We start from the raw sequence: 23,208 nt of genomic DNA, 5'->3' as shown, positions 1-23,208 counted from the left end.
TGGAGTATCCATAATCCCTTTTCCTTTCCCTTCAACCGGTGTATCTACAGTGTCGGTCTTGGTCTCTGATGAAGTAAAGAATCTTCTATGTTCTCCCAAAAAAATGATCCAAGCTTTATGTGTTTCCTTTATTACTTCATTCACTCTTCCTAGCATCAAACTAGTTATCATGTGTTTGCTATTGAATACCTTTCTGTCTTCCGCCTCAATTGTCTTATCCATTTCATCTAGAGTTATACTAACATAGATAGCTAAAAGTTATTGCATTTTAATTTGCTTATCCTCTTGCATAGCAGATAATCTTCTAGCATCTAACATGTTATATAACTCAGTCGGTGTTTGATTTTCTATCTCTATTAAGACTTTCTTATAGATATCCAAATATAATAGAATTGCTTCCTCTACTTCTCTCTGCTCATCATCCTCTAAGTTTTCATAATAAAATTTAACATTATTCATCATGTCATCTTTAGTTATTTCATCAATAATTTATGCACAATTTTTGGGTATAGCCTTACCATAATCAGTGTCATCCTTCTTCTTCCTCTTGACAGTACCGAATGTAGCTGCAGGTGTAGCCTTAGGTGCTTTCTTCTGAGTCGGTAACTTGATTGTGACCTTTCTAACTAGTTTCTTCCTTTCTTCTACCTTTGGTTCTTCTGGTTTCTTCCTAACAACCCTCTTGAAGGCTAATGGTGTGTCATTCTCTGATTCAAAATATGCAGTTACAGGTTCAAGGTGAACTGCCAGATCCTTTCTCTTTCTCCCTTTCTCTGGGACAACATCAATAAGTGCCTTTATGTCCTTTGAGACCTCCTGTACAAATTTTCTTGCTTTTCCTTCTTGTTTCTCCCTTTTCTTCCGAATGAACTCAGTTTCAACCTCTAGAGTCTTTTATTGTGCAGTTCCACAAGGCTTCTCTGCCTCATCAATTTATGCATAAATCAGAATTTTTGCATAGGCGTCAAGGATTAATGCATCTACCTCATATCTCATTTTCTCTATCCAAATCTTCTGAGGCTTGACTACCTCCATGAGAGTCACATCCTTCTTAACCATAAAACATATGTTGATAGAGTATTTCTCTACTGTATGCTCAGGTATTCTTATCCTAGACCTCATAGATTTTTGAAAAGCCTTGAAATAACCCCATATCTTATCATCTCTTTGACTTCCTAATGCGGGAATTGATTGTTTCAAATGTCTTCCTACCAAAATTTCAAAATCCCATTGCTTCCTACTAGAACCAGGTGTATCATTCAGAAAGTATAACATTAGGCAGACTAACAAATTTCCATATCAGAAGGTGCCCTTCTTCTCACCTTTAATCTTTCATGAGTTGATCAATAACTCCTCAAGCATCCAACCGCAAAGATCTAACTTTACATTTTCTCTCATCATCTTATATGCAACCAAAATACATGAACTGGAAACAGAATTCAGTCGGTTTGACTTAGTAACCTTGTATCCTCTAACCATGCTTCCAAACTTGACATCGATGTCGGTGATAGTGCTCACTTTCATCGATCTTTTGCCAGATGTGGCATCGGTGATTTGCCTCATGAAGTCATTTGACACTTTCTTATCTAGATGTTGCCCTACTGATGGAAAACCAACAATTTCCCAGATGGCTTCCTTAGTGATTTTATAAGGTCTGTCCAACCATATGAATTCCCCATGTACTCTGCTCAGTACATATCTGATTATTTCATCCTCAAACTCCAAAATATTCAGAATATCTGCAAACCCTAGATCTTCAATGTGTTGATATGCCATTTTAATCTTTCGAGATTCTCCCATTAGTTCACTCATATACATTCCCTTGATCTCTGAAGTTCCTAAGTCCTCTATATGATAGTGAATGTATTCCCTAACATCTTCTGCATACACCACTCTCTCTGGAACACGATAAAATGCTCTAGCTGAATCTTCCTTGGTAGCCACATGTGGATACCACTTAAAAATTGGCCTTGAGTGGTCCTTAACCTCCACTACAGTTGGATTTGCAACAAAAATAGGAACAGAAGATGATCCCACTTCCATGTTTTAATAAAAATACCTTTTGCTCGCTCTCGGTAGAAACCTCCAACAAATTCTTCCAGACACCAGTGTGATCACTCAAGAAGAAATCCAATTGCCTCTGAATAGCCTCTAATCGCACTTAGTTGCTCTGAATCACTTTGAAATTGCTTTGAATGCAGGGTGATTAACAATGAAGTGTATTCGACCTTTAATCCTTTGACAAAAACCTTAATCTTCCATTGACATAAATGACTGCCGGTGAAAGATATTGGATCTCGTTCAGAACATATCTATGCCGGATAATCATCTCCAATATCTGGAACATCTTCTAGAACCTCTTCTTGGGGCATATGCAGCATCTTCATGAATTTTACCTACTCCTAAGGCATCTACCTTAGTTACCAGATGATCTCATTGTTGGTGTAGGAGCAGCCTCTTCTACCGAATAGGTAACCGAGACATTCCCATCTAGTGATTTCTCTTCAGTTTTCCTAACCCATCTCTAATTGTGATCATGTCTAATTTAACTAACCTTCTCTTTTCCTTTTTCATTTGATCCTTCATTACTAACCAATGGATTTCTGCTTCTACAGAACTTAGCAATATGTCCAATTTCATTGCATGCATAACATGTAACATTGTTCTTCTGAATTTCTTTGCTAAAACCGGTGAAATTGCTTGACCTGCACTGATTAGCCATATGTCCAAATTTTCCACAAGCATAGCATTTTACATTCATTCTGCAATTTTTTGTCTTATGACCAATTTTATTGCATCTAGACCATTTACTGGGAGCAGAATTAGGGTTCCAATTTGCTTTGTTTCTACATTGCCTAGCTATGTGACCAAATCTATTGTAAACAAAACATCTACCATTGAATTTATAAGCATCGAATTCTCTTACCTGTGCTTTATGGTTTTGATCTTCATTAGCAGTATCAGAACTTTGTCGTTGCTCAAATCCAAGTCCACTGGAATCTCCAATTTGCCTCTGTCTCTTCAATAACTCATCAAGTTGTACTGAGCTGATCTTGAATTTTTCTTTGTACTCACTTGCAACAGTTAAATCTTCTCTTAGTATTATCATTTGTCTCTCAAGATCTTGCTCATTGCTCTGGGATTGTACCAAATCAGTTCTCAACATATCATTTTCATGAACCAACCTACCACATTCTTCAAATTTGATCTTCAAAGATACAACAATATTTTCTTCCTTTTTCTTCTGGTCCTCAATCTCTTTAGAAATTCTCATCGTTATAGCTTGCATTTCATTTTTCATGACCATGTTTTCCCGATGCAGTTTCTAACACCATTCCTTAAGTGCATCTTTCTCTTCATCATCCTGATTTTGCAAAAGTTCCTTCCTCCTAGCTTGAGAAGATGGCATCCTCTCCTATAGGACAATAATGAATTCCTTGGCATAATTCAATTCATCTTGTATTTTTAAGTTCTTCAACCTTTCAGCATCATAATCTTCAAGTGTCATCTCAAGCTGCTTCTCCAAAGCCATATTCAATTATTTTGGTTTCAGGATCTTCCTCAAGTTGTTAAACTTCCTCTGAGGCACAAGTCTCTGATACCAATTGTTGGAAACCAATAACACTGAGAGGGGGGGTGAATCAGTGTTATACCAGAATAGTAGATTTTAGCCTTAACAAAACATTCATGCACCCACCAGTAATACTAGTATAAATAGAATTGAAAGAAGTAAAGAAACCAATAAACCAAACACATAAATGAGAACCATAACACAGAGATTTATACATGGAAAACCTCAATGAGGAAAAACCACGGTGGGATTTGTGACCCACAATATAAATCCACTGCCATATGAAGAGATATTACAATATATGATGGGCTTGCACTTGCGGGAAAGCTTACAGCCTAGAGCACACTTCTCAATCACAATAAGAGCCTCACTGACTACATAAAATTCCAGACAACAATCTGGAGAAGTGTGAACTACTAAGATAGCATCTTCTATGCCAGAATACAATTCCAGTTGAAACCCTAAACCCCTTTACCAGAATAACCCTTACAATAAATTCCTCATATACATAATCTCTCTGATATATTTCGCATCATATTATATTTGTATATCCATACCATGTCTCTATATCCTTATGACAAAATGATCTAATCAATCTGCCCTATATACCCTATCAAAATGTATGCCCTTATGTCAGCTTACAAAGATATATACAATATCAGATTGCATGTCAGTCATATAATATAAATGAATAATCATTAAAACAAATTGCTGATGCCGGATCCAAGATAGGTCGGCCTCCAATACCGATAGAAATTACTATACCATGTCGGTATGCATTGTCGATGACCAAAGAAATACTTCTGACTTGTCGGTGTTGGTTCTAGTGTCGGTGCCTATGTAGAATCTATGAAGTGCCTTCCAGTACACCATATGAAGCCGGAACACAAAATCATGTTGTCATCAATGACAACATAGTGAAACCAACCAATAGAGTGTCAATTGCCAACAGGAATGCCCCCTTTGATTTTCTATAGCAATGAATTGAACTTCCAATTTTGATTATGACACATCTGCAATACATAAGAAATTTCCCTTACAACTTCTTGACCTTTGTTGCATGTAGCTAGATGAACCATTATTACAATATAAGGACCAGTGCCACTTCTGCTTATAGAAAAGAAAAAAAATCCCCCTATGACTATACATGAGGTTCAAGGTGGGAAGTGTAGAACCAATATGATCCCCCTGAACCATGGATCTCAAATCAATTCTTTAAGTGCAAAAAGAGGGTGAGACAACACCCAATTTTTGTCTCAAGTACTCAAAATTGTCTATGGGTAGTGGCTTAGTAAAGATATTGGCTATTTGCTCACCAGTACAAACATATTCAACTTTCACTTCTTTCTCTTCAACCTTTTCCCTAAGAAAATGATATTTGATTGCAATTTGTTTTGTCCTAGAATGCACGACAAGGTTCTTTAATGATATATTGATTTCACTTGAGTTATCAAACATGATGGGAATAGGATCAGAAAACTCTACTTGAATGTCCTTGAGAGTTTGCTTCATCTACAAAACTTGAGAACAACATATAGTAGCAACAATATACTCTGCTCAGCAAAAGCTTCAGCAGTTGATAGTGAAATGGACTCTTGCTTATTTTTATGCCATGAAACTAACTTGTCTCCAAGGAAGAAAGCTCCACCATTGGTGCTCTTTCTATCATCTACACATCTTGTCTAGTTTGCATCAGTACAGGCTTGTAAAGTGAAATCTCATTTCTTTGGATACCATAAGCCATAAGTAAGTGTCCCCTGTAGATACTTGAATATCCTCCTAACAACATTGACATGTGATTGTTTAGAAGCTTCTTGAAATCTTGCAACCATGCATACAGCTTGAACTATATTAGGCCTTGAAGCTGTAAGATACAATAGGCTTCCAATCATGGATCTATACAAGGTCTGATCCACAATAGGTGACTCATCATGTTTTCTTAACTTGCATCCTGTCACCATAGGAGTATTAATCGATTTGTTGTCCTCCATCTGAAACTTCTGCATCATATCCTTAGCATACTTGGTTTGAGAAATGAATATCCCATTATTCTGTCATGATATTTGCAAACCAAGAAAATAAGATAACTCTCCAAACATGGACATTTCAAATTCTGACTGCATCTAATCAAAAAATCCTTGCAAATGATATCTTTATTGCCTCCAAAGACGATGTCATCTACATATACCACAACTACGATTGTAGACACTTAAAATTGGTCATCAATCCTACATCGCTAACCTAATTTTTAACATGTCTTCTATGTCACATTCGATCTTCATCATATGTTGACATTGTGTCATTCTTCTGGTTTTAATTCATTTCAAATCCAACCCTAATCGGTCTTGTTCATTTGCATTTGGTCCTAAATCATTATTATTGGCATTTTATCATTTTCAAATCATTCGAATTGGTCTCATCTTGACAATTAGACTTATTTCCCTCTTTGTTGATAATTAATTAGTCATTAATTATCAACGTCTTTATCAATTAATTTCAATCAGTCCTCTATGACACATTATTTGTCTTCCATGGCACTTTATCAATCGATCTTACCAATCTCTTATCAAAATCATTATCAATCTTGGGTCTTTTTCGGTCTTTGTCCTATTTTTGTTGTCAACTTCAGTCAATTGTCATTAATTTTTATCAATTATTAGCCAATCAATCATGACTATTAGGACATACATCAACAATCGGGTTGATATCTTAAATTATTCAAATAATTTCCTCCAGGTTGATTAATTAAATAATTAATCAATCCCCTTTCTTACTAACATGTCCTCCCTTTTGAATAAATAAATGAATATTTATTTATTCTTTCACTTTTTTCTAAAATTAATAATTTTTATATTAATTGGTTAATTTGAGTGGAATTCCACCTCATTCTTGTTTAAATGGAATATTTCGAGTACAAATAGAAGTTTCTATTTTCTTTTTTATTTAATGTCTTTTTCTCTTCACTTCTAATGGCAATTTCTCTTTTAACTCATTCTTGAATGAAATCTCAACCGTTGGATTGAGTTGATCTTGTCCGTTCAATGTGATCTCAAAGTCTATAAATTGGGTTCTTGTTTCCTCATTTTGACATCTTAGCAGTTTACATTTATACTATCATTATGTTGAATCCATATACTTTTAAATCTTCGAGTATTCTCGCCTATCACACTTTTTGCCTTGCTTCATATGAGTTGCATAATGGATTGAGCCAACATACGAGCATAATTAAAGGAGAAAGAAGGAGCAGTGAGGCCTTCGTCAAAGGAGCTTGGATTGTTTGATTGTTCATTTCATTTATGCTTTTTTGATGACCTTGTTATGAATGTGTTTGACTTTATATGGTTCTGTGTAATTCTTTTGCTACATTTTCTGGTGAACAGGTTGTTTGAAGAAAAATCATTACTAGCCTCATTGTGATCATCTTTCCACATTCTATTATCGCCATTCATCATACTGCGTTCAAGACCAGTTTGAGAATAACTCATGATTTTGTTTTAAGATTTTTACTGTGGTTATGTTTTATGTATCTCTGTCGAATGGTTTAAGTTTTTTATCAGTACCTTGAATTCTTTCCAATGACTCATCGAATTAAAAAAAATGTTGTTTTGCATGTCTGATTTGTGCTAACGTGGTCTTGCCTGTGTTAACGGTTTTACCAAGCAAATTTTGAGCATATTCTATCCTGTGTTAACTTGCACACTTTGTATGCATGTTCTTATCCGCCTGTGCATGGGAGTCTATTCTACAGAGTCATTGGATGTTCTTATCAACCTATACGTGATTGTTTTCTTTTCTGGACGTGAGTCATTCATTTTGGGTTGCATTGTCCCTGCATGTTACCTCCATTTGACTTGGATTTGTTGTATTACCACCCACGTGAGTTGTATTATAACTTATGTGATGCCTTTTGGGGGCTATGTAGGGCCTTTAGTTTACTTTTCCTTTTAATTTTTCCTTTTTTAAAAAAAATTTAGTTCTTTTTAATATTAGATCTTTAATTTAGTTTTAAAATTAGTTTTTTTAAAAGTAGATGTTTTTTTAGGTAAGAATTTTTTTATTTTGTTTTTAATTTAGATTTATTTTTTATCTTTTTTTAGAATTAGATTTGTTTTTCTTATTTTGTTTTTAGAATTGGAATTTTGATTTTGGTTTTTAGAATTAGATTTTAGATTTTTTTTTTAGAATTAGATTTTTTTTATTTTATTTTTTTTATAATTAGATTTTTTTTATTTCGTTTTTTAAATCAGATTTAGATTTTTTGTATTTTTTAATTAGATTTAGATTTTGTTAATTAGATTTGGTTTGTTTGTTTTCTTTTTTTTTAATTAGATTAATTTGTTTGTGTCTTAGTTTTGATTAGTTGGTTAGTGTTATTGTTTTTTTGTTAGTGTTTTCATTAGTCTATCAATGTTTTTGTTAGTAATTTTTGGTATTTTGGTGTGGTAGTGTTTTTAGGTTGTCTTTGGCATGGGTCATAGGTTTTAGGTTGGCTTTATTTATTTATTTTGGAGCTAATCTTGCAGGGCTAACAATTTGTCCAGGACATCCAATCTCGTGTGTCAAAGACCATAATCTTGAAACTACTAATGCATTTGGTGCAGGATGCGGTCAAAGAATTTTATCAAAAACCAAGTGTGTGATTTCTAGGATAATTCACACTTCAATTTCTTAAGGTTAATGATCAAGTGCTTGTTTTGTTTTCCCTTAAGGCTCGGTGAGAGGGAACGACCCAAGTGTTGACAGGCTAAGGCCAAGCTCTTCCAAACCACTTTAAATAATGGTGCTTGCAACGAAAGTCGTAAGCAACAGGTGTTGGAATGGCATAGCGATGATTAAATTTGCCGGATCTATGCCCACCCGAACGGATGCCCTGACTAAAACCTCTTGTGTTTAGATACCAAAATCCCTCTATTTGATGACTCGGACGTTGTGATACGCACATGCCAAAGAAACCTCTCATGTACCCCTCAATTAGAGAGTAAATTCTTGGGAAGTGATGCCCCTTGAATTCGAAGCTTGGTATGCTCGTATAAGTGAGTGTCGTGGAGGGGAGCCAATGCTACTAAGATTCTAACTATCCGGTTGAATCTGGTATTTTATGGTAAGAGGATTCAACAAATATTGTCCTTGCCAGCCTTAGGAAATGTTGTGAAGGTGAATGATTGTTTTGTGTCAAAGTCCAACAAATATTTTGTCTTCTATATTTGTTAAAAGGTGAATCAAAACAATTCTCACAAGTGGTCATAAACAACCTTGATTATCAAAGTTCAAACAAGTTCCCAACACTTAGTCAAACACAAGTTTCAATTCAAAACAAGTTCAAACAAAGGCCCAAAATCTTGTCCAAGTATTCATCCAACATTCAAACATGGCTTGTCAAAACATTGGAAATCCTTGTCTCAAAATACATGTCACTTAGGGTTAGACTTTGCATAGACCAAACTTAGGTCTTAGGACAACATATTGTCATTACTCTTCATTTTAGTCCATTTCATTTTAGTGTCCTCATTTTGCACTTAGGTTTAAAATCATTTCCCTAAGTCTTAATTTAATTGTAGTACTTAAGCTAGGTTTTCACTTAGGTGATACCTTGCATTATCTTTGTCATACCCAAACTAGGTCTTGGCTTAGGTTGCATCTTGCATTATCATTGTCATCCCAAAATTAATTCATATTCTTGCCTTGCATAGTTCTCTTGCATTAGATCATATCATTGCATAGTCCAAAACCCAAGGTATTCTCTTAGGTTGTTTTTGTCGCATTTACATTCATATCATACCATTAGGTCATATCATATTCCAAGTTTTGTCAAAATTTTCATCCATACCTTAAGTTCATATCATAGCATTAGCTCATATCATTGCACAATAGCCTTGAGTCATTTCATACCTTTAGGTTATTTCATATCCCTAGGTCATTTCATTTCATGTATTGATATCATATTCATTTCATATCCTTAGGTCCTTGTCACAATCATTGTCCTTTTGCGTAATAGTCTCAAATTTATGTTTTGCCAAACTTGAAAATTTAAAACTTTAGATTAAACCCTAAGTCATTGTTAGGGATTCTTGACCTTGTCCAACATTTTTCCTCTTATCAATATCCTTTTGTCAAACCTAGCTTAGTATCCAAGCGTATAGGTGAGACATTGTCAATTTGTCCTATTGTCATTTGGTCCTTTGTCCATTTAAGGTCTAGACTTCATTTCAATTTCCCAAGCGTCGTGTCTTTAGAGCTGCATTTCAAAAGTTTGTCCAAACCTCAAAAACAACAAAAACATAGGTTGCATTACTATTACTTAAGACTACATATCATTTTGAAAAAATTCTTAAAATAACAAAAACATAGGTTGCACTTTTACCTTAAGTTCCATTATCATTTTCTAAGGTTGCATTTAGTTGCATCTAATTGTCATTCCCAAAACTTAAAAAGATCAAAAACATAAGTTGCATTAGTTGCATTCATCATCCTTAAAATAAAAAAATCTCAAAAACATTGCATAGTGACATGTCTATTGAAACAAGATACCAAGCCCCTATGATAAAACAAAGTTTGACATATCAACAATGATTGGTCAAATGAATAACACAATGCAATCAAATTTTAATCCAAGGAAATCATAAGTCTATCCAACCCAAAAACAAGGCAATATTGGTCAAACATACATTTTATGATGAAGCAAGCATCCAAATATGACAACTAGAGGAAAAACTAGCTCGAGAAATAGAGATCTTAGAACAAAGAGTGAAAATAATAGATCACAAATATCCAAAATGTTTCAAAAATTTCCAGGTCCAAATCCAAATATTGTGCCAGTTGATGTAAAATCTCTTATCGGACGATCAGACATACCATCTCTAATCTCTCAAATAGAGATGATCAAACAATTTCAAGCAACAAACACAAATTTCAACCAAGTCCCAAATCAGACTTCATTTGATCAATTTTTGTTCAATCAAATCTTGAATCAACAACATGTCAAACCAACACAACCAATGATCCAACAACAACCAATGGTCCAACATATCCCACAATAATAGCGAATAGTTTAATATTTCAAACCAACACAACCAATGGTCCAACACATCCGACCAACACAACCAATGGTGCAATTTTGACAATATGCTCAATCGTCCATACAACCTCGATAAGTGGTTCAACCAATTGTGGACTATCAACAACAAGTAAAATCAACATATCAATGTCAACAACTACAACCAACAATTCAAAAATAAAAGTTGCAACACAAACCAAACCAAATTCTAAACATGTCAAAGCAATTCAACCAAAAACCAATTCAACATCAAAACATGACATCAAACCAAGACCAAATTATTTCCAAACAAGTTCAAAATCCAAACCCAATCATGTCAAAACCTCATAAGGATTCAAATGCATCTCCAAAGAAAGGTGGCTTTATAAGACAAATCTTAAAGAGAGTCCTAAGTGATTTTCATGAAAAATATCAAAATTTTGTACCTATGTTGAGCAATGGCTCATCCCCCATAAACAAATTGACTCTCGAGTGGCATCTATCCCTACACCTTTTGAAGTTTCAAAAGAACCTTACATATCATCCTCATCAAACAATGCACCAAAGGATGAAATTTCCCAAGGGCTATCCACATTTGATTGCCAAGCTAATCCAATTCATGATGCACATCCTTGCCATGCTTCAGAAATGCTAGGCTGAATGCCACCATGTGCTTCATTACCCATCAAACCTATTTCAGAGGATTCCATATAAATTCCATCTCCCTCATGTCAAAGCATTGATTCCTTGCCAAAATCCCCCATGCATATTCAAAGTCCAACACCATGTCAAGAGGATGATTCAAAACATGAAGAAATAAGTCTTGAAATAGATCAAGATCAAGACCCTAAAAATTTCCCATTTCATACTACATTTGACCAAGATCTGATTTCCTTGGATGATCGCCCTATCGTTGTCCATCCTATCCAAAATCTTGTTGGAAATCCACTCCCTGAGAAAGATCAAGATATCCCTTCTATCATTTCTAATGATCCCATTGAAAGTCAAGAGCAGAGCCCCTTTAAAGAGGAATCTAATGATATCCTTTCATATTCATGTCCACCACAATAAGCTATCATCCCTTCAAATCCTCCACAAGATCCCCTTGTTCCTCCATCTCCATGTCCTAATCCTCCATAAATGCTCCAAGATCTCATTTCTTTTGATGATCTCATTATTCCTCCCATTCAATCTCATGAAGAGCCTACCATTGATTCTAATCCCCCTAGTCATCCCGATCCCCCTCATGTTTCTAACATGTTGGTGCAAGAATTTCATGAGCCCCCTACATGCATAATGGGCTCCTTCACTTTGGTCCAGTCTGGTCCACTTCATGATCCCATCATTTTTCCCATGTCATATCCACCTCATAATGGACTCACATCTTCCTCTCAAAGCACAAAGTATCTTATGAATTAAAATGTCTATAAAGGCAAAGGGGTAGACCTTCACAAGAAAGAACCCCTCAATATCAAAGAAAATATTAATGGTTATGGCTTTAGTACCATAGCTCACTCTCAAGATGTTGGTATCCCTCATTCAAAATCCAAACATACGCCTTCGTCTTCATCCCTTCCATCCATTTCAAGTCCTTATATCCCTTCATCCCCTATTCAAGGTCATCAAAGGCCCACATCATTGAGCACCTTTCATCCATCCAATAGACCATCATATCATTTCTATCCATCCATGCATTCCTTTCCCCCTCCAATAAATTTGGATGCCAAGAATAAATTTCATAAGTCTAGCAATCCATATGTATTCTAGTATCAACATGTCCAATCTAATCGATATCTCAAAAAAAAAGAAAAATAAGATCCAAAAAGAAAAAGAAATGTCCAAAAGGACACAAAGGCCCATTTCTCAAAAGAAAGAAAAGTCAAAATCTATATGGGTTCCTAAATCACTTGTCCAAGCAATGCATTCCAAGGAACCATAAAAGAATGAAAAAACAAAAACAACATCGATTCCCAAGCAGCTCATAGAAGCACAAAAAGAAAATTCAAAATTGGCATCCAAAATTGCTATTCCTCCATCCAAACCTTTCAAAAGTATTCCTCCATCACCTCCTTCATCCATTTTGGGTCATTATGTCCCAAAATCCCTAACCTTTCCTCTAACCAAATCTAAAAATCTAAGATCCATTTTTTCTCCATCAATCCACCACCCCTCAAGGTTTGTGCCAATGTTGATCTTGCCCACATATCCCTACACTCAAGCCCACATCTTCCAATACCCCATCCATTATCTAATGTGTATTTTCCATCCCTCTGGTCCAATCCTTTGAATAAATCCTTAATTTAGTCTCATCTCATTTCCATATCATTATCCTACCAATGTCTTTGAGCATACTTTTAATAGTCATGGTCCATTTTCCCAAGGATACTAATGTAGAGCCCCTCCCCGATCAAGCTCTGGTTAACTCAGTTGACCATGGTTGACCTTACTAATAAATGCTATAATTTAATAGGATGGGCTATGTTAGATGATAGATTGGTGAGAAAAGTAATTGAACCAGGTTACGGAATCATTTCACCTTGAGGTGTACATTTTGATGTGTTATGGATACATAACTTTATATGATTCTAGAATGGGATAACTTTGAGATGATGTATGTCATTATTGGATTTGCAGGATTTTACTATGATGATAGAAATAGGAAGCATGTCTTATGTGTGGATCAAAATTATGAGGATTATGATAATTACTTATGTGGATTTATCTTGATATAAGATATATTGATTTTGTTTAATGTCAATTGTATGCAGAGTGTTTGACGTGTATTCTTATTCATGTGTTTAATTTTATATGAGATTGTTTGGAATTACTAATGTGTAATTGAAATGTGCAGGAAAATTATCCATGTGACCATGGAAATATTATGGAGAACCAAACCTAGACCTATGTACGTTCGTAAAACCAAGGGTTGTCTATTTGGAGAGACAACACCCCGTACGTATTGTATTTTATTTGTGAAAGTAAATGTTGAATGTGTGTTAAATTGAATTATTAATTTGTGTAAATCCAACAAGAGACAAATTTCATGTGTAATTTTTGTAATGTATTTTATTGTGTCACTTGACACATGTGTTGATTTATGTCTTGATTTTTGACTTGTCTCTTGGAGGGAGTTGTTTCAACCATAGCCTTTTTAAACATTTGAAGGTGTTTCTAATTTTTCCTTAGGTAGAGAGTCTTTGGAGTGGTCAACTTAGGTTTGACCTGAAAGTTAACTCCAGATGGGTTTATAAGGGGTCAAATGGACTCCTAGGGGTAGTTTAAAGGTGTTTCCTAAAGTCCATAAGGTATACCTATGGGTTAGGAGTACTTTTAGGCATGTGTCTACTCCCATGTGACTGTTTAGTCACCTCAAAAAGTGGGTTTCCTAAGGTGAGAGAAAATTCAAAATTAGAAGGTGCCATCTAGGTTAGATAACCTTCCCTTTTGATGTGAGATCCTTTTTCCCACTTTCACTTACTTTTTCCTTTTTCAGTTTTAGAAACCTGTGGGAACTCTCACTGAGGTCTTTTTAGGCAAGAATGAGAGACTTTGTGGGTAATCACCCATTCTCCATTTTTGGAGATCATGCAATTTTGAAAAAAGATAGTTTTGGGATAGAATTTTGGCTAAGTGTAGAAGGAGGATTCGTGGAATTGGGCTGCACATCCTCAAACTAGTTCTAGCAAACCTTTGGGTAGATTGAAGGTTGGATTATCTTCTCCTTTTTGTTTCTTTTTATGTTGGAAAGATTTCTTGTATGTAAAAGTTGTTTCTTGTATTTTCCTTTGTGAAAATTATTATGTGATCCATCTATTACTTCTTTTATGCATTTTCTTGTGATTTGGGAGTAACCAAGGCCTTCTACTCTTAGGAGAGTAGGATGGTCTTGTGGGTGGTAGAAGTTTGATAGCCCTCGAGTGAGAGGCTCTCATTATGAGAGTGAACTCAAGGGGTGTATACTGCATGGCCTGGTTTATGCATTTGGGGGTCATAAGGGGAGAGAGTATGGCATGAAATGCTTTGGGGGGGCATAAGGATGTGGGGTTAATGAGCTTATGATATATCTTTGTTTGCCATGAGGTGGCTTTGTGATCTACTATTCTTGCAGTCTCCTCAGGGTATTTGGTCCACTACCACCCGTGTAAAAAACATCACATTTTGTGATGAAGTGTAGCCTTGGTTGGGAAAGTGTTTGCTGTATGTTTTTCCCTTGCTTGTTGTATTTGCATGTGTGTAACTTGTCTAGGGCTTGGTTCTCCAGGCTCGGGGGTGGCTTCTGGTAAGCCTAGGTTGGGAGGTGAGCTCTCCATGGTCAAAACCTTATGATTTTTTGCAGGTTGCTAGGAAAGAAAAGAAAAAGGCAAGCTAGGAGTTGCTGGTTTTTGTACTTGATGTGCAGAAAGAGAAAAAAGATTAGGGGATGGGATATTCTATATTTTAGTTGTAGCAATGAAAAAGAAAGCTATATGTTGTATTTACTTTGAATTAAAAAAAGAAAGGAAAATGTATCTATTTTATTTAAAGTCCTCATTTAATAGAAATGAGAAGACTAGTTGGGTATCTCGCCCATTTGAAATGTTGACTATATTGTATTCTTAATATGTCTTAAAGAAATGCATTATTCTATTAAGTGATTATTGCAACAAAACAAAAAAATGTGTATTTCTGGATTAAGTCCCTATAGTTCTGAAAATAATATTTGTTGTATGCATGTTAGTTTTGAAAATAAAAGTTCATTTTATCTCCTTATGCATTTGAAATATTGGAAAAGAATGAAATAGAAGAGCATGTATGTTAGTAAGCTGGAAATTAAACATTTAGTCCTATTTATGGAAGTTCTAAATGCAAATATAGTTAATTAGCCATTTAGTATGAGCACTAATGTTGCATGCAGTAGTTTAATTAATTATGTTATTTTTCCTTGATTTATTGCAGAAAGTAAATCTAAAGTTAATTAGTCTATCTCTAACTTTAGCAACAAGGTATTTAAAATAAAAAGAAATACATTGATTTAAATCTGGAAATTTTAATTAAATCTGTTAGTTTTAAAAATTTGCTTTAAGTGATTTTTTTAAAAAAGAAATATATAACAGATTGTTTAAAGTAAATAAAAATAATATACCTCTATTTCTATTCTGCCAATATTTTATTATTTTTGCATAGCTTAGGAGATTAAGAAAATAAACCCGTTTTTAAGGTAAATCTGAATTAAATCTACCCCTAAGCTATCATGAATATATATATATATATATATATTTAAAAAAAAGGAGGGAAATATTTTATTTTTTTTAAATGAAACTTGACATTGGTTTTCGGGAGCCTCGGCCCCCGCGCTGTGGGCAGCAACCCCCAGCGGTGGCTGCAACTGCCTCTATGGGTCGAAACCCACAGTCGGGGAGGCTTCGCCCCCCCTGTGGGCGGCGCCACCGCGTCCCACAATGGCAGCCAAGGCCGCACTATGGGTCATGACCTGCAGTTACGACTACGGTCGTCCCTGCAGGAAGCCCCCACAATCACCACCACCCCCCCCTCCCCCCCCCCCGTGTGAAACCACCACCTCTTGCTCCTCCCTGCAAAAAAAAAATCATGAAACCCTAACCCGGTTTGGGTTAGGGTATTTCGAAGTTATAAAAGTAATAAAAAAAATGTGAGTATGAATTCTTTTATTTATAACTTTTAAATTTTAGGGTTCAGGTTTATTTTAAAATTTAAGAATTTAAAAATCCTATATATATATATATATATATGAACATATACTCTACCTTTAGATTAATCATTTTTCGCTCATATATTATATGTTTATATAAACATTTAAATATGATGTTTTAAATTTTAAATTATTTTGGAGTTTAATCTTTTGGTAAATTATAATGGCTTTGTAAGTTATTTTGGTCATAGGGGATTATTTGTTTTGTTCACCTAAATTTAGGCTTGACGAGAATAAACTTTATAGGCAAATTTTTGTTATGCAGTTAAATAGCCCTTTAGTCAAATTTTAATACACATTATAATTATTGTTAAATTGAAATATAGGTGTTTTAAAAATCTGAGTGCTAGAGTTAATTTAATTAATTCCTATAGCCATTGAAAGATTAATTGAGATTAATAATATCCCTTGTCAATTAATTTAGAGTTTTTTGCGTAAATGAATTTATTTACTTATTAAATGGGAAGATAATAATAATTTCTTTGGAAGAGGATATCGTGGTGGAATTATATATATTCGAAAATAAGTCCAAGACCTTGATCTTGCGAACTCATTTAGCCTAGATGGAATCTTATACTAAATAAAGCAATTAACATTTTAACGTTTGACACTTCGATTTTCAATTACTCGATTAATTAATATTATTACGTTAAAATCATATTAATAATTAATCTACAGATGCAAGATTTAATCAGGTTATAAAGGAAAGATGTATTATCACGGATGGAGGAAACTTGTTAGGAGATAAATAATTATTATTGAATCAAGTAATTATATTAATGCCTATTTAGTAGAAGTCGATCTAATTAAGAATTATAATTTGCAATTGTAATAAAAGGGACATTTGATGTGAATTTATTATTGTCCTTATAAAAATTATTTTGTTCCGTTTGAGTATAGGAGTTATCGTAATCTGTTATGTTAGGAATATCCTGATTTTGTCGTCTAGTAGTTTTATAGAAACTTAAGGCTTCTAGATAATTTCATTCTATTCATTGCTCACGTTAGAAAAATGTTTTATTATAATTTAAAATTCCGCTTGGAACAACCTGTTAAGTTGTCACATCTAATTAAGCATAGGTTGCATATAATTAAGTGTATCAAAAAAAAAAAATTATTTCGTTCGTGCCCAAAAGTTTGGGCATGACAACTAACCAAACAATACGATTCTCGAGTCCTTCTTCCATATCCTCTCATGTGTTTTTTTTCTTCCAAAATTTCAAATATATATATATATATACCAAAAAATAATAAAAGAAAGAAAAAATGACAAAAAAAGAAAAATAATTCGTCCACTAGTGAAAATCTAGCAAACAGGTGCCTTGGGCAAGTACCATGATGAAAACCTAGTAAACAGGCATCATGCGTAATCCATGAACTTCTTGCATACCATACTTGGGGGAAGGTTTTATCCTATCATATCCTTTTGTCCTTCGTTGCTCCATTATCATGTCATACCCCGTTCATATGCTCCATTCCTATCATCCCTCATATCCATATCCCCTTTTCCACCTTTGATCTTGACAAGACTGAGGATCTTCATGAATGCCATGCATACCATTTGTAGCTTTCATTCTATCAAAAATTTTGGTATTTATCCATTTTCTTATTACAACCTTTCATCCATATTCTCTGGTGATGTAAAGGTATGGTTCAAACAACTTGAAAATGTTCCAAGTTACTCACTTGCTCAACCAAACAACAAACCCTCATTTTAAGGATTCACTCCAACCAAGCCTCACACCTTTAAGAGTATCAATTAAAAATCTCATATCACCTATTTTCATCCCCATAACCCCACAAAGGGAAAATCTGCAAAGGTTGTCAAAGTTTGGTTTCAAACCCCACAGGCAAAAGTGCTCAAAATGACTCAAATTGCTCACAACCCCTCCAAATGGTTTGATAGGCCTAAAAAGGCTCAAGACAAGCTCAATAGGTTACTAAAAAACTCAAATGATGCCAAACAACCCTCTAATTTGGTTATTCAAGTCCCAAAAGTCACAGTGCAATTTGGCTCTTTAGACCTAGTAGCCCTCAAAACTCACTTTTTGGCTTCCCACCCAAAACTCCAAAGGAATGGCCAATATTATTTGATTTTGTTGATCACCAACCTAGGAAATCACTTTCTACCAAAGGACAGGTTCTGGAACCTTCTGCAAGTACCATTACTAATGAACCCTCATCTATGGCTAAAAGGGTTAATATAAGCACTTAACAAAGGAACTACCCCCCAAACCTACAACTCCACAAAACAAACTATTGGAGAACCTTGGGGTATCCAAATAATCACCAAATACCAAGTTATAGCTTCTTTTTTTCATTAAAACTAAAGTTATGGGGACTGTTCATGAATTTTATTTAATTCCCACAACCAATCACATAGAGATGCCTGGCCAAATTTAACAAAATCTCACCCAAACTGCATGCTTTTAGTCTGAAACCTTTTGAATCTTAAAATAAACTCCCCAATCCTCCATCTAACCAAGAATCAGATTTTTCCCATGGTTTAAATGGTAGGAATGAGGAAAGGAAGTAAAAACCCTAGTCTAGGGCACTTTCACGAGTTGCAGAGGTTTGCAGCGCCTTTTCTCCCTCAATACTCCACTTCAGAACCTCCCCCTTGTCTCAAATGCCAGGTAACTCAACCACATATCTTCCCATGAAAATATTTTTCACATTGGAGGCCGTACAGATCCGCACCAAGCGAGTTTGCTGCAAAATTACAACAAAAATGCAGATTTTATTGTTTTCAAATAGCATTTTTTACAATTTTCACCCACAACAACCCCCACATGAGTTTTTTGAGGAATTTTATAGTTTTCCTAACATTTTCAAACCAATTGGATATGTTTATGAATGTTGGGCAACCAATTACAACAACTTTTTGAAAAGTTGCTTTACAAATTGACAACTTTTGTCAATTTTTGACAATTTTTGCATTTTGCCATTCAAACTAATTTTATCATCAACCTAGGGACCTAAACACATTGAACTGGATATAAGTAGACCAAAATAACCTTTACTCCCTAATTCTACTCATCCTAAGTCCCTTTAACCATAGTTGACCATAGGGTTTATAATGCACCCTAGACCACTAGGACTTACAAAATGGACAATTATGACCTTATTACAAAACAAAACATAAACAAAGGATTCTTTGATCCTTCCCAAAACCTTTCTATCAAAAAAATGAATTTTTCAATCAATAAATTATGAAATTGAGGCTTGTGCCCCTACACCATACTCCCGGGGTAGGCTGATCTCATTTCCACATGACATAAGTTGGTCCAATAAAGTGTCATGCTTCAGAATTTCTGCCTCATCCATCCATACCGCCTCTTCAATAGGTTGTCCTACCCATTTCACAAGTTATTTTTTGTATTCTTTATTTCTAGTCTTCTTAATGACCCTTTCATCAATGATCTTTACATGCCTCTTTGGTGCATGAGGAGGTATATCAGCAATGTCCTCTTGAATCTCCTCAACATGAAAGTCTGTACCTACAACAACATGCCCTTTATAGGGTGTTAGATCACAAACATCAAAGATAGGAGAAATACCAAGGTTAGAAGGAAGGGATATCTCATAGGCATTCAACCCATGTTTCTTCAAAACCTTGCAAGGACCCACTTTCTTCATGAGTAACTTTGTATGCTTCCCCTTTGGAAATCTTTCTTTTCTCAAGTACACCCACACCATATCACCAATCTGAAATTATACATCCCTCCTCTTCTTATCAGCAAGTTCTTTGTACTTTTGTGAACTCCTGTGGAGGGCTAGCCTTACTTGATCATGCACTTCTTTCATGCTATCAGCAAATTGTTCTCCATGAGCACTTGTTTGCCCATCATGTGGGAGGTCTCTTAACTCCAAGATTCCTCTTGGATTATGCCCATACACAATCTAAAATGGACTCCTTCCTATACTCCTATTCACAGATTCATTGAATGCAAATTTAGCTTGTGGAAGTACAATATCCCACTTCTCTCCATATTGTTTTGTCAAGCATCTCAATAGGTTTCCCAAGGACCTATTCACAACTTCAGTTTGCCCATTTGTTTGTGGATGGTAGAGTTTTTTCCCAACCTCTTCCATAAGGTTCTCCAAAAGTGGCCAATGAATTTCACATCTCTGTCAGACACAATTGTTAGAGGAAGTCCATGAATCCTCACAATCTCTTTGAAAAAAAAAATTTCTACATAGGTTGTATCACTAGTACTCTTACATGGCAAGAAGTGTGCCATCTTACTAAACCTATCTACAACAATAAAGATTCTATCAAAGCCTTTTTGAGTCCTAAGCAGCCCCATTACAAAATCCATACTACAACTTTCCCAAGGCCTTGTAGGTATGGGTAATGGTTGATACAAACCTACATTGGTGGAAGTACCTTTGGCCTTTTGACAAATAGTGCATGTTTCAACAAATATTCTCACATCACTTTGCATCTTAGGCCAATATTAGTGTCTTCTTACCTATTGGGTTTTATCCAACCCAAAATGTCCTCTCATGGTTCCATAATGCTTTTCTTTCACAATATTCTCCCTCATTGAACACCTAGGAATGCATAGTTGATATCCTTTGAGAAATAAACCATCTTGGATCAACTAATCAGTGTATTCAACATGGTATCATTCAGAAAAATCAGAACAAACTTTATAAATTTCATGAAAGTCTTCATCACCTTCATACATACCTTTCAAGGAGTCAATCCCCACACTTTGAAACTTTGCCTCTTGCACTATCAAGGATCTTCTACTCAAGTCATCTACCACCTTGTTTGCAACTCCCTTTTATGTTTGATTGTAAAGGTATATGCTTGGATAGATTCTACCCATTTCATATGCATGTGACTCAACTTCTCTTGGCTATTCGAGAAGCTAAGTGTCTGATTGTCAGTAAAAACAACAAATTATTTTGGAAGGAGATAATGCCTCCACTTTTTCAAGGCTTGAACTAAGGCATACATTTCCAAATCATATTAGGAATACTTCCTCTTTTCCTCATTGAGTTTCTCACTCAAAAATGCAATGGGCCTACCCTCTTAGCTCAAAACAGCCCCTATAGCAACATTAGATGCATCACACTCAATTGTAAAAACCTTTTGTAAATCTAGAAAAGAAAGTACAAGTTGCTTTGCTACCTTTTGTTTGAGACTTTGAAAAGCCTCCTCAGCCTCCTTGGTCTATACAAACTTGCACATCTACCCCCCTTTGATTGTCTCCAGGATAGGTGCACAAACTTGGCTAAAACCTCTTATAAACTTCCTGTAAAAGGAATCCAAGCTATAGAAGCTTCTAACTTCAGTCATTGACCTTGGAGAAGGCCAATTCAAGATTCTCTCAACCTTCTCAGGATCCATCTTGATGCTTCCACCTGAAACTATGAAACCAAGATACCCCAATTCTTCCTGCATAAAAAGACGCTTGTCCACATTGATTAGGATCTTTTCTTCCTGCAATCTCTTAAGGACCAAATTCAAATGTTGCATATGTTCATCTCTATTCTTACTGAAAATAATAATATCATCCAAGTAAACAATAACAAATTTACCAAGAAAATATTTTAGAACTTCATCCATGAGTCTCATGAATGTACTAGGTGCATTGGACAAGCCAAATGGCATCACTTTCCACTCATAAAGGCCTTCATTAGTATTAAAGGTTGTCTTCCATTCATCTCTAGCCCTTATCCTAATCTGATGGTACACACTCTTTAAATCCACCTTTGAATACCACCTTGCACCCCCTAGATAATCCAACAAGTCTTCAATCCTAGGCATAGGGAACCTATACCTGATAGTAATCTTGTTGATGGCCCTTGAGTCTGTACATAACCTCCAAGTACCATCCTTCTTAGGCACTAATAGGGATGGAATAGCACATGGACTCAAACTTTTGGAAATCAAACACTTATCTAAGAGTTCTTGGATTTGTCTAGCCATCTCTTCATTTTATTGGGGTGTTAACTTATAGGCAGCCTTATTTGGGAGTGTAGCCCATGGAATTATATCAATATTATGGCTAATCTCTCTGATTGGAGGTAGGATATCAGGCAATTCTTTGGTCACAATGTCCTTATAGGTCTTAAGCAAATCAGCCACCTCTTTTGGTCCTACCCTCCTAGGTTCTTCCTTATTCTTATGCACCTTTCTTTGTTCCTGTTTCGGAAATACCACCAAGGCATAACAAGGAGTATCCTCCTTCAAACATTCTAAAAACTCTTTCTCTCTTACAAATAAAAACTTAGAGTCTTTTGCTTCTTCACCATTATCAGGTAGGGGTAATAGTGTTACCTTCTCACCTTTGTACAAGATGGTGTATGTGTTCTTCTCAAAATCATGTTTTGACTTCATGTCATATTTCCATGGCCTTCCAAGTAGCAAATGGCATGCATTCATGGGTAAAATGTCACAAGGTACCTTGTCCTTGTACTTGCCAATAGAAAACTCCACCCATGCTTTCTCTTCAATGACAATTTGATGCCCCTTTGTAAGCCATGATACCTTATAGGGTCTTGGATGCTTAATCCTCTTCAATTTTAGTTTCTCTACTGCCTCAATGGATAGAAAATTATCAGTAGAACCTGAATCAATCACCACACTACATACTTTGTCACCACTTCTACAAGTAGATCTGAAAAGTGCCTTCCTTTGGGGTGGCTCTGGTGGACTAGGTGCTTTGATCAATGTCCTTCTCATCATCATGATCTCCACTTGTTCAGGCTGCACAAAGGATCCATGAGAGTGAGCACTATGTGTGTCCTCATCTCTCACCAAATTTTCTCTCCTTTCACCTTGTTTGTTTGCCTTCTCTGGACATTTGGATGCAGCATGCCCCATTTGATGGCATCTATAGCACTTTATGCCTTCTAGGCCTCTTCCTCCACCTCTTCCTC

This window comes from Cryptomeria japonica, chromosome 5 (assembly GCF_030272615.1).
Source record: "Cryptomeria japonica chromosome 5, Sugi_1.0, whole genome shotgun sequence".
NCBI lineage: Eukaryota > Viridiplantae > Streptophyta > Pinopsida > Cupressales > Cupressaceae > Cryptomeria > Cryptomeria japonica.
This window is presented reverse-complemented; position numbering follows the sequence as displayed.